The sequence below is a fragment of the Abrus precatorius genome, unplaced genomic scaffold (genome assembly GCF_003935025.1).
Source record: "Abrus precatorius isolate BTA unplaced genomic scaffold, Abrus_2018 Scaffold2, whole genome shotgun sequence".
Taxonomy (NCBI): domain Eukaryota; kingdom Viridiplantae; phylum Streptophyta; class Magnoliopsida; order Fabales; family Fabaceae; genus Abrus; species Abrus precatorius.
The window spans coordinates 9,193,320-9,212,607 of NW_020874362.1; the positions used below are offsets into that span (position 1 = coordinate 9,193,320).

General features: G+C 28.6%; 1 non-coding gene across 1 annotated transcript; it reads right to left on the reverse strand.

The window, feature by feature from the left end:
- Nucleotides 1-15,807: 15,807 nt before the first annotated feature.
- On the reverse strand, nt 15,808-15,914 carry LOC113860341. The gene has a single exon (XR_003503793.1). It is a non-coding gene; the product is annotated as a small nucleolar RNA R71 (small nucleolar RNA).
- Between the last annotated feature and the right edge of the window lie 3,374 nt (nt 15,915-19,288).

Consider the following 19,288-nt stretch of genomic DNA (forward strand, 5'->3'; position numbering starts at 1 on the left):
ATATTTGAGTTTCAACTAAGCTCTTGTTTTGATTGAGCACCATCTTTTGGTCACAAACCTCCCACACGGTTCAGGAACGTGCTAGATTCAAATCCAGAAACAGTTAAAATTAATACTTTTAAAAATAAGCAAGTTAGACATCTATTTTACCAAACAATTTAATTTCATAAATTATTTATACAACTATAAGCTTTCGACTAACTTATGGTTAGAAGTTACAAAATTTTCAGCTCTTTTATATATTAAGAATATTTGTTTTGAAAAAATTAATGTTTTTGTTTTTTAAATATAAACTAACCTGTTGATAAAATGAAAAGCAGTCAATAATGTTTTTCTTATAAGAGATAATTTTATTTAAGTTAAAAATATTTATAAATAATAAGATTAACATATTTTAATGAAAATATTTATTTTAGAAGCATTTAAAAAAAGCAAAAGATCGAAAGGGGGAAAACAAAACGAAGGTAATACTTTTTCTTTGAGGTACTACTATAACATGATATATATTTGACCAAAAATAACAAAAAGTTGCTATATATGCAGTAATGAAATGTCCCATATTCTGAAAAGAAAATAAAAATCGAAGCAACAAGTTAATGAATGTATAGTGGTAAATCATTGACAAGTGACCTATATAATCTTATCTAGTAGAGCAAATCACCCATTAGCCAATTGGGACAAATTTGGGGCTACGTGTGAATTATGCTATATAAGTGTTTCAATTAGCATATAGCTTAGAGGCTGCGATATGGATTAATTTAGATATTGAAGCCGCACAATCTTCCCAATTGTCATGTACCTTCCCCACTCACAACAACACCTAAGATCCATATTCATGTTGCTTTTTCATCTTTCTTTTTCTCTCTACATCTACCACTCTCACTCAATCATCAACATTAACATCCCCCAGATTCGTGAATATATTATATACCAATACAGCAATCATAGCTAAAACATTCCCTTGTACCTACAAATGATTTTGATGTGGGTGGAGGAGGAGGATCCAAATCACCTCACCTCTCTTTTCAAACAGGAAAAAAAAAAGGAAAAGAAAAATCAGTGGAGAAAATATATAAATATTTTATGACTCTCCTAAATCTATTTGATATTTTTTTTTATAATTTATCAGAGTAAATATTTCATATTAAATTTATTATAAATAAAATAAAATTGCATATCTAAAACACTCTTTATCCAAGAAAACAAAAGAGGCACGCGTGTTTCCTGTGTGGGTTATACTTTCTGAAACCTTGCAGTGGCACCTGGGATTTGCCCCTCATTTCATTGTTCCAGATCACACCCACTTAACTTTCTCTCTCTTTACTGAATTATGAGTGGCAGAGGCATGATTGGGATTTAGCGTATGGGCCAACTGAAGGTGTGCAAAACATGTGTAATACACGTTAAAAAGATGAGAAGTGAATTAGTGAGGGCATATGAGCATGTCTATTGCTCCAACATTACAGGGGAGCAAATGGCATAAGATATCCACCTGTAGTGCTCTTCCATCATGTCTAATCACGCCATTCCTAACTATTTTAAATCTTAATTTCAATTTCTTCAACTTAATTAGTCTTTAACACTTTCAAGTATATATATATATATATATATATATATATATATATATATTTATTTACTTGTTAACATTAATTTTTCCCATTTCTTTTTAGAAATTCCCCTTGAAATAACACAACATCACAACAAATAATGCATGAGTTATTACCCTTAATAATTATATTGAAGGAAACTTATCAAACTCCACAAATATATCATTATCATCATAGTCATTCTTTTCTTTCTCACCTTTACCACAAGAATAATATACCCAGTGCACCAACTTGTTTAGCCTCCAATAATCAACCTTTTTGTTCCCTTGTCCTCTATGTATTAATAGTTAAAGGTAGAAGCCTTGTAAAATGTTTTTTAAAGTACAACTCAAAAATAAATCTTCCATGACAACGACCAAATTGAATCCTTTTCAGTAATGCTGATTTTAAAACACGTAATTATTAACCCAAGTGCAAGTTCTGTTCTTTTTTTTCCTCTCCTATTCTTGTCGTCTTCTAATATAACATGTAATGCTACAAAAGGGTATCCTCAGTGGTCACTTAATGATCTCATGTCCTCAGAAAGATGTTACTCTGATTATCATCATTAACTGATTAATAATAATTCCCATCATCTAGATAATGTAGAAAATGTCAGTTACACATAATAGAAAAGTGAAGTGTAGTACTAGTCGTGCAATCAGCTTGGGTTGGCCCCGTCATCTGCATTATTAAAGAAAGTGGGAATTCTTTAGCCACTACATATAAATGACGAGATCTGCACGAAACATATCATAAAGATGTAACCCTTAAAAAGGATTGTTATCATTATTTCCACCCCGAAGATCATTTACGTGCGAGCTTTATGTGAATTATATGGGTAATTGGACATGCGTGTCAAGCGTCTTGACTCAATTGGATATGCGTGTATTGTAACTACTAAGAAAAGCCCAATGCAAAAGCCTATATATATATTACTTCGAATTTTTGTGATGGGAATTCTAAAGATTGATTTACCACGATATAATTAAAGATAGATTTAGTGTGATTGAACTAGGAAGTAGATTCTATGAAGTCATGACGAAGAAAACATGGAAAAAAATCCATTTGTCAGAGTCATGAAGGATATGGTTTGAACTTTGATCAGTTATATCCAATTCCCACTAAATAATTATTCCACTACATTTCAAAAATCTATAATTAATATTTACACGTATTATATACAGACGAAGGGAATGGAGGAATTGTTTTAAACGAGAACAATTATATATAATTTGGATGGAAGACTCTTTTCACCATAAACAAATTTAAATTTGGTTTACAATTACAGGATCACCTAAATAATTTAAGAAAAATTATTATTTTTTTGTCTAGATCGTAGACAATCAATTTGTCTAAGGAATGTTTTATCACTTGTGAGCATTATGTGAATTTAGAGTTAGCCTTCATTAATTTATCCCCTATCATAATGGCCCTTCACATCCTTGACCATAATCCCATGAATCCACCCTAATTAGGATTTAGTTTACTTATTTGTACATCACTTTCCATCAATACGTTAGAGATGACACCCAAAGGCAAGATCACTCTTTTGTCTCATAGGCATGGCTCGTGTAGTGTCAACTAGTGACCCTTGGATGAATGGTTACATTAGCCTCACTTCAAATATTAATATATACTATACTCAAATCTATTTTGATACTATTGAGCATCGTAAGGATGGTTCTTTTTGTTTGTAATTTCTAACATTGTCAATTGTAACTTTTGATCTTCTACTGTTGAATTTGTGACTTTAAAAGATGCAATTAAGATTTAAAGTAAAATTTTAAAGCTAACAATAACGATGTTTAGTAGTATATTTCAACTTTTAACGGTGTTTAATAAAAATACTAGAGATTCTAAAGTTATTGAAGGAAATTTTTTTTTGAAGTCTCATTCATTACATTACAGTTAATTTATTTTTCTAATAGAATGTGCAATTTTTAAATTTTTAGGAAATTAAGAATTATGATTTTATGCATATTTTGAGAAAAGAGTGTATTTTATTCTTAAAAGTAACATAAAAGTGCTAGTAATATATTTTTAACATATTCTTTTTAATACATTTTTAATTATTAGTTATAATTTATTAAAATTATAAAAATATAAGTGAAAATTATTAAATTAAAAATGGAGTATATATTTTTTTCATGATTTTTAACAAATTTTAACCAATAACTAAAAATGAAAATGTTTTATTAATATTTTTCAAGAAATAGATATATCGTGCATAATCTTCGTTTAAAGAAGAAAGAACGAAACTTGACAAAATTAGTGCACAACAGGATAAAGAAATGGATTATATCTTCTTTTAGAATTAATAATTAAATATGTCCAAATTTTTAATACAAATAAAAATATATGTAGTTTAAATTTAAGAAAAGGGTAATTTTTTCAAGAATGAACTAAAGTTGAGGTTTAAGAATTTGAATCTTTATATTAATAAATTTAGTACAGAAAATAATCATAATGTAAATTAAACATTTAAAATTTGGATTTTTAAAAATATAAAAAATACTATATAGTAAGAAAATCACATGTAAAAAAAGAAATGTAATATAATAAAAAAGTATTTCTTACATTAACGAATAAAAAAGTGAATTTAATAATAATATTCTTACACTAATTTTTATGATTTTTGTGTTATATAAATCATACAATTTAAAATTAAATATTCATAATGTCCATATTGAGCAAACGACCTCAACTCGAGAAAAGTGAATTGAGTTGATAAAAAGTTTGTGAAAAATTCAATAAGTTAAAACCTTTGTTGTTGTTTATCAAAAATAGGGAAAATATCTTTTAAAGAATGAAGTAAATATGTGAGAGTAAACGATATACACACACTTAGGCACATATGAGAATTTGGGCAGAAACAGTAAAATACTTTACATACAAATTAAATTCACAACATATTAATAGTCCTGCACAAAATAAAAATTGAGAGAGATATGGGTAGAGAGAATGGAAACAAAATTTATATTCATTCATTCTCTACTGTTGAGAGTTAAATCCATGTCCAAACATGATTTGAAAATTTTCAATATATATTTTGCTTTATAGCATTTATATATAATCAATATCCAAGAATCACTTTTCTCAAAACAAGCTTATGATACCACACTTAAGCCTTTCACCACTAACAGCAGTAGGATTCCCCACTTGCTTTCAAACAACTTTGAAAGACTTTTTTTCTCCTTCCTTAAAATCTTTGTTTCACACCTTCGTAATGTGTATGACTTCCATTTCCAAAGCTTCCGAGGCTATTGATCTATTACAGACAGATGTAATTAATTATATAGATAAAGTAATCTATTAACTACACGTAGGTAGGAATAGAAACAGGTCAGACTTAGGGATGGAAACAGGTCAGGCCGTCTGACAGGGGTTAGTGGCTTGGTCTGGCCTGACCTTTTAAATAAACAAACCAGGTTTAGACCTTTTTTAAGGTCTGTTTAAGTAAACAAGCTAGACCTGAACTGTTTATAAAGCCTGTTAAGCCTGACAAACTGGCCTGTATAAATATATATATATATATATATATATTATATAATTTAAAAATAGAGCTATAAAAAAAATATTTAAATAATAAAGTTATTTAATAATATATTTTTATATTCTTAATTCTGTTATTATTAAATTAATATATTATGTTATAATTTTATTTATTTATAATTATAATAAACAGAAATTATATTATATTAAAAATAAAAAATATTTATACATGATTACACTTTTTAAATAATAAATTTATTTAATAATAAATTATTATATTTAAACAATTTAAAAAATAGTTAAGTCTTTGAACAGGAATAAGACGTAATCAAAATTAAATAAAATAAAATTTAAAAATAAAATAATAAAATTATATTAACATATTTTTTATACTCTTAATTTTATTATTATTAATTTAATTATTTAATTATTATATTAATATATTATGTTATAATTTTTTTTATTTATAATAAATAGAGATTGCTTAAATCTGAATTATATTTTATTTGAAAGTAAAAATTTATAAAAAAAATGATAAAAAAATAAAATAAAAAACTTATTATAATATATATTAATATATATATATATATATATTTATATATATATATATAATCAGACCATATAGCAAATAATATAAATAATATAATTATAAATAAATTATATAATAATATATATTTTTATAACTTGCACATATTTTAATTAAATTATTAGTCAATTTATCAATTTATATGTAATTTATAAGTATGTGTTTTAATTTATTGTATCAATAATATTTTCTATATTACATTAATATTATAATGTAGTTAATTTTACATTTATTTGTTAATTTAAAATAACAAATTAATGAGACAAATAAAATTAAATATTTTGTAATTATTTTTTAATTTAATAGTTATTATTATTTTCATTTTTATATATATATAGTACATTAAATTTAAATTTTTATATTAAGTTTTATCACATATTTTTTAATTAAGATAAAAATTTAGAAATATAAGTTATTTTAATTTAAATATAAATTTTAATAATTCTTTCTATGCTCATGTTATTTTTCTGCATCTATGAATTTTATAATATAAGTATTTATTATCTACAATTTTTATAATGACAATATTTATTTACTTTTTAAAATATAATAATTTTTTTAGATGTTTCAATAAATTTTATAAGTGTTATTTTTTGTAATTATTTTTTTAATTTAATAGTTATTATTATTGTTATTATATATATATATATATATATATATATATTGCAGTAAGTTTAAATTTATTTTTTTAAAAACATATAATTTTATTTTAATTGATTCAACAAACTGTGTGAATGTTATTTTTTTAATCAATTTTATGTATTTACTATAACTTTATTTGTTGAATATAAGATGTCTTTAAATAAACAAAATATGTTTCTAAAATAAAACTAAAATATTTACTATTTATATAATTTTAAAAAATAAATAAAAAATATAAATATAAAGTTTATTAATATAAAATATTTATAATTAATACTTAAATAATATTTTAAAAATTATTTATAAAATTATATTAATATTATTATAATTATTTAATAATTATTAAGAACATAGATAAAAATTAGAAAAATATATAAACTAATTTAATAATAAAATATTTTTATTTTTATTAATATTAATTTTTTTTTAACAGGCTTTGTTAACAGGCTTTAGGCCAGCCCTAAAATAAAGCCTTTAATAGGTAACAAGTCAGACTCAGGCCTAATAATTATGTTACAGGCTAGGCCTGTTTAGAGTAAAGTCTGTCCTGACCTGACCTGTTTCCATCCCTAACTACATTATGTAGTTTATTATTTTAATTCAAAAACTCTGTAAAATAATTTTAAACCCATGCAATCTATTAAAAGAGTCATGAAATCTATTAAATTAAAGAACATAAAGCAATGCTATAGATTTTTGTTTTTATATATAACATATTAAGATGCTTATGTAATCTGTCAATTCCACCAACGTAACCATACCTTATCCTAATTGTAAATGTATTATAACTAACAAAATAAACAAGTTTTTTTCCATTACTTTTAAAAATTTACCAATTTCTCAAAAATTTTTCAAATCAAACTTATTTTGATTTAAAAACTTTCTGTGTAATTTTCAGATTGTATTCATATGAGCTCATTTCCATTTGTTTTCGTTGGTTTTTCCTCAACTGAATACTAGAAACCAAAATATCATTTAATCTTGATTCCTTTTTGCTAGCATAAATTTTAATATGATGGAGATCAAATGCAAATTATTTCTAAATATAATTATTTGATAAAGCAATTTAACCGATTACTTTATGCTAAAAGATTTAGTTCACACTTTAGGAATGTAAATATATATATATATATATATATATATGTTGACAAAGTAAGTACTAAATAAAAAAATTCCAAGCAAGTTAAATTTCTCATTTTTACTTTTTTAATTATATAATTTCCCATATTCAGTTTTATCATTCAACTTTTAAAAGTAAATTATGATAGTTATAATATCTGTTCATCAACGAGAATTGGTCAAAATTTTAATAAAAACTCAATTCCATTTTCTTTTCAAGAATAAAGTGTAGATGTGAGAATAAATATGTAACACCCTACTGAACTTAGTTTATGCTTAAGTCATAATTACTAAATACAACAGTAATAAAAATTTTGTTTATTTCGCTCATTTATTTCGTGTTGATTTAGTAGTAATTATCGGATGTATAAAAGAGCGAGACGTTATAATAACAAAAATAAAAGAAAATTGAATATGAAATAACCTAGATAAACATAGTAATTAATTTAACTCATATATTTTACAGAAAGATAACTAGACATATTTATATATATAGGACACCATGTTATTTATATATAATCAGTAATAGTATAAGGACTACTATATACAAAAAGATCAGTGACTCAATGTTATCAAAGTGCAGTCCTAACAAGTTCTTACCGGACAATTTAGAATCAAGGTTAGTGTCCTACAACTACTATCGTGGCCCACTGCACATCCAGGAACTCAATGTAAATCATTGTTGTTGCGTTCATCATGCAGATCTGAGAATGAAACGGAAACTAAGTAGGATGAGAATTTTGAAAATTCTCAATAGGGCTGTGTATTTCTATGTGACATCGCTTTCATTCTCAGTTGCTTCGATTTTTATTTAAATTAAAGGTTGTTAAACCAATAAGGAAATTTTTCAATTATGATTATTGAAAACATGGTCCGAAGCAAAGTAAATTTTATGTCTAACAGTTGTAATACACAATATCATAATGATTATGATTCACATATACAAGAAATTAAATAAATAATTAAAGGACTCAACATAAATCATACATGTGACATAACAGTACTTAAAGTTGTAATTGAAAGCAACATTGAAATGCATTAATATTAATCAAAATACTTTCAATCACATAATAAGGTACTTAGTTCTCATATATGTTCCTATCCTTAGTCCCTTGGCAGTTCTTAGCCATAAGACTCCTGGGTAATAGTCTGCTTATCAGGATCGAGCTCATTCCTATACAGGATTTGTCAGGTTTACTTTCCCCAACGCTCCCACCGACTTATTCCCCTTAACTATTTATCCGGGGCTAGCCCAAGTGATACAGGACTTTCTTATAACTTTCAATCATCTTAAGCTTTCATAACTTTCATATTGTTTCTCATATATCTCTTTGAAATTTTATAAATTATCCATAATTCTTACAAAATATGTGTAGCATAACATATCATATTTGCTTTTCAATGAATAGTGCCAGCTAACAAACAATCATTCACATATCATAGCAAATAAATAAATAAATAAACAAAACCTTTAAATTCATAATTCTTTCCTTAAAGCGATAAATTTTGTCTTGTTTTATTTTTACTACGTTTATTGCTATATGACTTCAATAGACCTGAATATTTTTTATATATTGAAGCCCTATTTGTCTATTTTCTAACCTAATTGGTCCCATTCAGTTTTGACAAATACAGCTCAAGATTTTTGCTTTCTACTATGACCTGTCATGTGATTAGCTAGAACAATACTCAAAAAATGTTAAAATCTACCAAAATTCGAATTCTAAGTGTATGACTGTGAAATTCATGTCATTTTAAAGTTAAGAAATCAAATTTTAATACCCAAAAAGTTTCATTTCATTTGGTTAAATAGAATTCAAGTTATAAGGTTCTAAAGTTGGTTATTATAAGTTGCTCTGTTTCTGACTCAATAGCACTAGGGGTAACTTCAGAAAAATTCTAGGAACTGCTCAAAATGAATTGGGCTATGAAATTTTTATGGTATAAACTATTATATCTTATATTTTTAAAAATTTTTGTTTCACCTCAATTCAAGTTATGTGGAACGAGTTATGTCTTATGCAAGCTTACCTGCCCAAAATCAAAATATGAAACTTAACCCAAACTTCAAAAATTCATAACTAATTATATACTAATCCAATTGCTTAATAATTTATATGTATAGAAATCTATGGATGTCTAGTTTAAGTTAAAATATTTTAATAATATTTAAACTGTAAATAATTGGTCTACATAGTATATTTATACGGAAATCCTAGAAAATTCTGTTTTCAGACTTGCTGTTTTCTTTCTCTTCTTTGTTTTTCTATTTGATCTACCTTCAAACTAACCCAAACCACCATTAATCCAACTATACATCATAAAAACACCACATATATCATGTATTAAAAGATTTAAAATATGAAATAGATAGGCACACACATCCATATAAGCATATCAACATAGATAGAACTCTACCTCCTTTGAGCACCAATTTGATTCCAAATATGTTTCTAAGTTGCAAGTGTAGGTGAGCTTGATAGAAAAGCTTATGGAGGTAAGAAAAGGAGAAAGATGGAGAAGAGAACAAGGGAGAGAAGTGATGAATTTATAAAGAGATAAGGGAAAGCAAAATATCCAAGTAGTCATGATGAATGGAGTTACTTGGCAAATTTTGATTGGTTCATAAATTTTGTAGTCTCAAATGAGCCATAAGGTGGATTATGAACCATTGGATCAAGGTGTAGTGGATGGCTTCCCCACCGTTGGATCTAGGACAAATAATATTATTTTATTCTGGTAATTTAAATTACTGAAACTATACCGGTCTCTCTCCTAAGAGAAAATTCTACTATAAATTTTTAATTCTAGTCTGCCTAATTAACATAGATTTGAATTCTAATAAATATTCAATTAATGTCTTATCAACCTTATTCATGTAAATTAATCGAGAAAATTAATTAATAGCATAAAACAGACATTTAAAATTTTGGACGTTACAAAATAAATACTTAGAAAAATAAAAAAACTTGTGTAGAAACAATCAAATATTATAGAATGCATTACAATCAAATTTATAACATCTTCAAAAACTTGCACAAAATTTAACTGAGAGATAAAAAAAAAGAAAGAATGCAAACTAAATTTATACAAATTCATTTTTATCATTGAGAGTTACGTCTAATCTCAAGTATTGCTTGAAATTTTACCCCATGCACTTCCTTACAATATTATCCAAAGAGCAACTAATCTTATTCAAGGATTAACTTTCTTATAACTTATATCCACTTAAACCTTTGATCAATGATAAGATACTCTACTTACTTTAAAAACGATAAGAGGGATCTCTCACTCTCTTAAAGACACTCCAATTTTTAAGACCAAATCACACTCTATGTTACATATAATAATTTTAAGCTATCACAGGATAGATCAAGGGAAAACTAATAAAAATAGCCTTTTGAAATGTTAATATTAATCGTTTAATCATTCACGTGTATTTAAAATGATTTTAGCCTTAAAAGCTCATGTATTTACATTAGATATGAGAAATAGTTGTTTGCGGATTAGATAGAATATATCATATAGTTAAAGTTGTCCAATTTCTAACCTCTACTAAGTGATAATTTAATTAATCTATTACAAATTTGTGCAATTAATTAATTTGATCATGCATGTAATCAGTTAAAGATGCAATGTAATCAATTAAAGTATTCATAAATTCCTTGAAAATGATTTTGAAACATTGTAATTTGTTATAAGAATATTGTAATTACTTAAACTAAGGACATATATAATGCAAGGTATTTGGTTTTTTGTTTTATAATCTGTTCAATCCCTTTTAATAAGTTAAATTGAACAAGAAGAACAAGATTCCTCACAACCTTAAAAAATTTAAGGATTTTCTTAAAAATTTATCAAGTAAAAATAATTTGATTTAAGATTTTTTTTCATGCAAATATCTGTCATAATCATTTTCAATTTTTAAGATTAATTTCTTCGCTAGGTTGAATCAAGGTGACTTGGGTGTTAGCTTTGCGGATTGCATTCATTTTCATTTTTGTGGATATTTTTATAAATCCTCACTGAGTCCTATGACCCAACTAAATATTTAAGTCTAAGAAAATTAAAATAACATTTAGTCTTAATCACTCATTGGTTTGCAGTATTATTTGCATCAAAATATCAATACATTTGAGATGAATATGTTTGATTTTAGCTTACTATATGCATATTATTTTTATTTTTATTTTTAAAATTTTTGTAAGAAAATGATGTACTGATAAATCCACATTTTATTACATTTTTACTATAGTTTTTGTTAATAAATAAGTAGTAAAGTATTAAATAAACTTGGAAATATCATAAAAATTGCATTGATATTCTTAATTGTGTAGTTGGTTTGGAATTTTGGATTTTATTCTAATTTTGGAGAAATTTAGCTTAAAAAGAATTAATTTTTTTGTGCATAAGCTTGGGCTGAGATTTTGGAGTGAAGAAATAGAAAGATTAAGCTTAAAAGATCAAGAATCAAGTGATAAATGCTGAACGTAGCCACTTTAGGTGCATAGAATCAACACTTTGAAAAAGAGAATTTATAAAGATCAAGTGCGTAGCATCTCTAAGTGCTAAAAGTTAACACTCCAGCAATAGAATTTAGGAAGGGCTTATGCGTTAACACTCTGTCTGCTAAGAGTGATAACGCCCAAGGCTAATTTGCTTAGGCACCCTGCACGTGTTCACTCTGACTACTGAGAGTAGCCATGCGCAAGGCAAAAGTTCAGAAAACAGCTGTGCATTATCACTCTGTTTATTGAAAGTGTTTACGCAAAATAACAAAATTCTAGAAACTACTTTTAAGTGTCAACATTAGACGATTTAAGTTCTTACTTCAGCCATAGAAGCTTCTAGAAGGCTTTTCATGTTATAATTATCAGAGATTAAAGTGTAGAAGTGAAAAAGTCAGGAAAAATATTATAAATAGTAGTTAGGAGTTCAGCTTAGAGACTTTTGTATATTTTTTGTTATTTTTCACTTTCTAACTGTTTTAACTTTCAAGGGAAGTCAGAGAGAAGGAAAGGAACTGACTTTCAAGCATTGCTAGAGGAATCAGGGTGAAGATTGGGTCTTTAAAGATGTTCTTCTGCTCCTTGTCTTCTTCATCTCTTACTTTTCCTTCTTCAATTGTAATGTTGTTCTAAATCTTTTTGATTAGGGATCCATGGATCCAGATTTGATATTGTGATGTAATTGTGGATCTGGACCTTGAGATTTTAATTGAATTAAGTATGTGATTCTGTTCTTAATGCAGTTGTGAACTAATCCTTCATTTAATTGAACTTAGAGAAATCTTCATCAATGAAAATTAATATGCCTAGGTTATTGAGTTCTTAGGAATAAATATCATAATCTAGTAATCCTATACTTTTCATAACTTAATGCAATATTTGATTGAATTTCACCTAAGGAATTAGGGAGGTTTAATTAGGTATTACGATTAATGAGGCAAGGAATTGTTCTTTGGTTAAAAAAGTGAAATTGATTATCAATCAATTAGAATTCTTAAGAGTCCAGAACATGATCATATTGCAATTGAAAATTGTGATTCCTAACTATTATCCATATAGCATTTTCATATAAAAATTCGTATTCTATTTTTATAGCATATTTGTTACCTTTTATTGTTTTTATTTCTTATTCTTATATGTTCCAAATCTTCCAACTGAATTGTGTGGCTCAATTAAGTGCCAAATTGTAAAGTGAGAATTGAAAATAAGATCTTTATGGACGATACTTAGGACTCATATTGATTTCCAAAATTTTATTATTTGTTACAACTACCTAGTACACTTGCTAGTTAGTGATTTTATATAAAGCATATTGCTCTATTATGAAACGTAATAAGTTTTAGGCGCCGTTGTTGGGGATCTTTGTTTTTCAATATCATTAGTAGTAAGGAGACAGTTAGATTGAGCTATTTGTTTTTTGTTTTTCTTTAATTATGTTTTCTATATACTTGAAATTCATAATACTTTTTGATAATTTTCTATACATTTTTGTTGTCTAGTTTTTTATAAACTTTGTGGAATTTCATTTTATGTTTAGCTTAGATGTTTGAATATTAATTTTCACTCTTGATTCGTTGTAGAATATTCTATTAGTAATCTTTTGCCTAATACTGTCTTGTATTTTGATCAATTTCAAGTGTTTTTGCTATGTTTAGTTTTCCTTTTTATTTATGGGTGGAAAAAATAAAAGCAAGACTACCCTTGTATTTAATCTGGATATAGACAGAACATTAAGAAGGCTAAGAAACAAATTAAGAGTAGGAAATTCAGCAAGTAAAGAGCAAGAATTATAATCTACACCTTCTACTCCTAAATAAGATAAACTTCAAATTTCTTCTCCTACACCACCAACACCTTAAGAGAAGATAATGGCTAAACAGAACAAAATGAGAACTTTAGGAGATTATGCAGTGCTTAACATACAAGGATATTGTAATACCTTAAATTTAATTTTAATTTAATAAGAATTTCACAAATTCAAATAATCAATTTTTATAAAATACTTCAAAATAAGGGAAGTGTTACAAATTAATATTAAATGACTACTACAAGACTATTTTGGTTACAACAAATTTTAAAATAAAAACTAAGTCCTATAGCAGTCCATCCATCTCTTCACTAAGTCCGGTGCTGATCCAAAACACACATTCAACATAGAGTCTCACCTCTAGAACCTTCCCAATACATTTAACATAAACAATGACAGGCAGCAATTCACATCCATAAGTACAAAATACAAATCCATGCATATACATACCAACCACACTCACTATAGTACTGTGATTATAGATTTACACCATAAATGGTCGCCGGTTACCCCTGCCTCACAGATACCACGTGAGCAATCACGGGTCGCTCAGCAAGGATAGTAGTCAAAGGTTTAGTCAGGAAGAGAGTGTGTGGCCTGTGGTGCACCTGTTTCGCAGTCGGTGTCACCACTACTCTTTCTTCCCCAAGGTATTCCTACTGTTCTCATCTTTCACACTCCCAGTGTATCGCTGAACCATTCATAGCACATCACAACGGCGCTAATACGCCCATTCATACATATATTCCATTCACGCATGCAAAGATCATGCTTACACACGGCACATAGCCCACATGGCACTCAAATACACGGCACTAGGCCCACATTCATTTCACATTACACCGCATATAGCCCACATTTATTCACACTATTATTAATTCACCAAGCAATGGCATTCCATCACACACAATCACCCTCATGGGGTCCAATTATTCTATCACACATCACTTTGCACACCAATTTCCATTCAACACGCAATTTCTCCTCCCTATCTCTGCCACATTGCATTAATCAACAAAACACACAAGAATTATAACACATTGAGATAGGGTAGAGTCCCCCTTTACCTTGGATTGAAGACCCACACTTGGATTCAACCACGGACGTGCTCCCTATGCAGATTTTGGCCTAAAACACATGGAGAAACTCCATGAGAACGCAGGGGAACCACAAAAACAGAGAAAGAGGATGAAAAATTGAAACCTTAACCATTAAAACTTACCTCCAAGCATTCCCCACACGAATTCTACCTTCAATCAAGCTCCCGAACGACTTCAAAGGTAATTAATAGGTGGAATAGGGCTTTGGGAACGAGAGGATCAAAGGAATTTCGAAGGGAGAGGGAGAAATAACTCTCCCCGAACCCTAACCCCTTTTAAATCCTTTTTTGGTCGTGACACTCTCGCTAAGGCGAGACTGCACCCAGAAATACACCCTAAACTGTCGCTCTATCGCTACAGCAAGATATCTCTCGCTATAGCAAGAAGGCGACAATTCTGGTCCTTCCTTCCAGGGCCTTCTTGCTACAACGAGAATAGTCCAGTGTTACGCCCCGCACTTAGGCACTTAGCCCATTTCAGCCCTATCCAGTCATACATATACATATATACACACATCCATGTACTTAATACACATAAAACATCATTTTCAAATAAATCAACACACATATGAATATATATATATATATATAAGAATAATAATAACAATAATTAATATTACCAAAATTCAGGGCGTTACAAATACAACTCGTCTATAGTCAAACCTACCATACAAGCCAATCATTTTGAAATAAAATCAGCTCTACTTCATTTAGTTCAACAAGATCAATTTTCTAGTTCAATTTCAGATGATTCTAACTTACATATCTCTAACTTTTTGCAGCTTTATGATACAATTAGGATGGATGAAGTCAGCGAGGATGCAACTAGATGGATATTATTTCCATTTTCCTTTAGGGATAAAGCAAAGTGCTGACTGCAAGCTCAACCACAAGGAAGCATAACTACTTAGACAGACCTTGTTAACAAATTTCTTATCAAATATTTCCCACCATCTAAGGCTGTCAAGTTAAGAGGTAAGATCACATCATTTGTGCAGCAAGAAGAAAAATCATTATATGAGGCTTAGGAGAGATATAAAGAGCTTTTGAGGAAGTGTCCACACCATTACATACCGGAATGGATGTGAAAACTTTCTATAATGGAATGAGTCCAGCCACTCAGACTATGATTGATGCAGCTGTAGGAGGATCATTGAATACAAAATCATTGGAGGAAACTCAACAGATTATAGAGATGATGGCTTTATCTATGTATCAAAATTCTAATGCAAAACACTCTAAAAAGAGTGGAGGATATGAGGCTAAAATTCTTGAGACTTTCCTTGCGTAGAACCAGCTGCAAAATGAAATGTTTTCAGAGCAAATTGCTGCACTAACTCAACAAATAAGCAATCTTCAAGTAGGGCCAATTCAGAATATCCAGCTTACTTGTGATTTTTGTGCATAAAACCATGCCAATGGTGCATGTGATGCACCTATAGTTGAACCATAAGAGCAAATTAATTATATGAGAAATTTTTAGAGACAACAACCTTCATTCCCACCTAATTTTCAGTATCCTAATTGTAGAAATCAGTAGCATTATAATTAAAATTCTCAAAATTCTGTTGCAAAGAATTTTAATTCTGCTATGCCTTTTTCTGGTGCAGGTACAATAGCACAACAACATTATTTACAAGAGAATCCAGCTACTCAACCTCAAAGAAATCAAAAGTTTTCTAAGCCTATGACTAAAAGGTTGAGTAAGATAGAGGAAACTATGTTGCAATTTATGAAAGTAACCCAAATAAGATTCAAGAACCAAGAAATTTCCATGAAAAAGCTTGAAACTCAAATAGGACAGCTGGTTGAACAGCTGGTTGAACAGCTGTTCAACAGAGATGAAGGGAGATTTCCTAGCAATATAGTTGTCAATCGAAAGGAACAATGCCAAGCTATAATGACTAGGAGTGAGGCTGTTGTGGGGAGTTCCAAACCTGTAGAAAAGAGAGAAAAAAAATTTTGCTACTAAGGAAGAAAAGTTGAAATCTGATTTGGATGAAGAAAATTCACTTTGTTGAAAAGAAAGAATTCAGAAAAAGTGATTTCCAAGGGCTATGAGAAAGACAAAAAGACAAATACTTGAGGAAACAAATCAACCTATTGATGATAAGAAATACAAGAAACTGTCATATCGTCAAAGAATGCCAAATCACAAATAAGAAAAGCAGTTTGAGAGGTTTCTAGATGTCTTCCAGAAACTTCAAATAAATATTCCTTTTGCTGAGGCACTTGAGCAAATGCCTTCTTATGCAAAATTCATGAAGAAGCTATTATCTAAGAAGAGAAAGCTTGAGAATTACAAAATAGTCCATTTGACTGAAGAATGTAGTGCTATTTTGCAAAGGAAGCTCCTTAAAAAGTTAAAGGATCCATGTTCTTTTAGCATCCTATGTTTTATTAGAAATTGTACAGTTGAGAAAGCTCTATGTGATCTTAGGGCCAGTGTTAATCCCATGCCTCTTGCTATCATGAAGAGACTTGGAATAGAGGAAGTCAAGCCTACTAGCATAACTTTTTATAGCTTGTAGAGGATTTGCTAGTTAAAATTGACAAATTTATTTTTCTTGCAAATTTTGTGATATTGGACATGGAAGTGGATGCTGACATCCCTTTAATTTTGGGTAGACCTTTCATAGCCATAGGAAGAGCTTTAATTGATATCCAAAAAGGAGAGCTTATGTTAAGAGTGCAGGATAAGAAGGTTATTTTTAATGTATTTGAGGCACTCAAACATCCCAATGATGACATTTACTTGTATGAGAGTTGATATTCTAGATTCTATTACTTTCCCTCATTTTATTGATAATGCTGATGAGATTTCATTGTTAAGGAAAACAATAGTTGCAGAGAATTATTCTACTGCTGTAAAGAAAGAAAAACACTTGAGAGAATATGTGCAGCTGTTGGACACCTTGCCAATTGTCCCTTTGTTTTGAAAATCCAGCAAAAGAAGAGTTGAAAGAGGAAGCAAAAGAAGATAAGGCAGAGAAACTTGAGTTGAAACAATTGCCTTCTCACTTAAGATATTCTTTCTTAGACCAAGAACATGAAAATCCAGTAATTATTAGCAATGATCTCAAGGGAGAGGAAGAAGAAAAATTGTTGAGAATTCTTAAAGCTTATAAGTCAGCAATTGGTTGGCATATTTCCAATTTAAAAGAGATAAATTTAGCTTTTTGTAAGCACAGAATTTTGTTTGAAAAAATTATAAACTAGTGGTGTAGCCACAAAGAAGATTAAATCCAGCCATGAAAGAAGTGGTGAGAAAATAAGTGATGAGGTTGCTAGATGCAGGAATTATTTATCCTTTCGGACAGCCAATAGGTTGGTCCAGTCCAAATTATTCCTAAGAAAGGAGGGATGACCGTTGTGCCTAATGAAAAGAATGAATTAATTCCTACAAAGACAGTCATAGGCTGGCACATGTGCATAGATTATAGAAAATTAAATGATGCAACTAGAAAGGATCATTTCCTATTGCCATTTGTTGATAAAATGTTAGAAAGGCTAGCTGGTCATGCCTTTTATTGTTTTCTTGATGGATATTCCGGCTACAATCAAATAACGGTGGACCCTATGGATTAAGAGAAGACTACATTTACATGTACATTTGGAGTTTTTGCATATAGAAGAATGCCATCGGATTGTGCAATGCTCCCACTACTTTCTAAAGGTGTATGTTGTCCATTTTTTTTATTTAGTAGAAAAAAATTATTGAAGTGTTTATGGATGATTTCTCTGTTTTTGGTAATTCTTTTGATGATTGTTTAGCTAATTTGTCCATTATTTTGCAGAGGTGTTAAGACACCAACCTTGTTTTGAATTGAAAAAAGTGTCATTTCATAGTTCAAGAGAGAATTGTCCTTGGCCATAAAATTTTTGAAAAAGGAATGGAGGTGGAAGAAGTGAAAATTGAAGTTATTAGTAAACTGCCTCCACCAATTAATGTGAAAGGAGTGAGGAGTTTTTTAGGACATATAGGTTTTTATAGGAGGTTTATCAAAGATTGTTCAAAATTAGCAAAACCTCTTAGTGATTTACTTATCAAGGATGCTGACTTTGTATTTAATGATTCTTGTTTGCATGCATTTTTTGTTTTGAAAGAGAAACTTATTTCTGCTCCTATTCTTGCAAAACCTTATAGGAATTTGCCATTTGAATTAATGTGTGATGCAAGTGATAGTGCAATAAGTCCTGTTCTAGGACAGAGAAAGGATAGAAAACTGCATGTGATTTATTATTCAATCAAAGTCTTAAATTATGCACAAGTAAATTACACAACTACTGATAAAGAACTTTTTGCCATTGTGTTTGCTTTTTGTAACACCTTAATTTAATTTATAAAATAAATAAATTTCGCAATAATGAGTGATAAAAATTTTCATTCAACGTTCCCAACACATAGTTTCAATAAAGTCTTTTAAAATAAGGATGGATTATAAT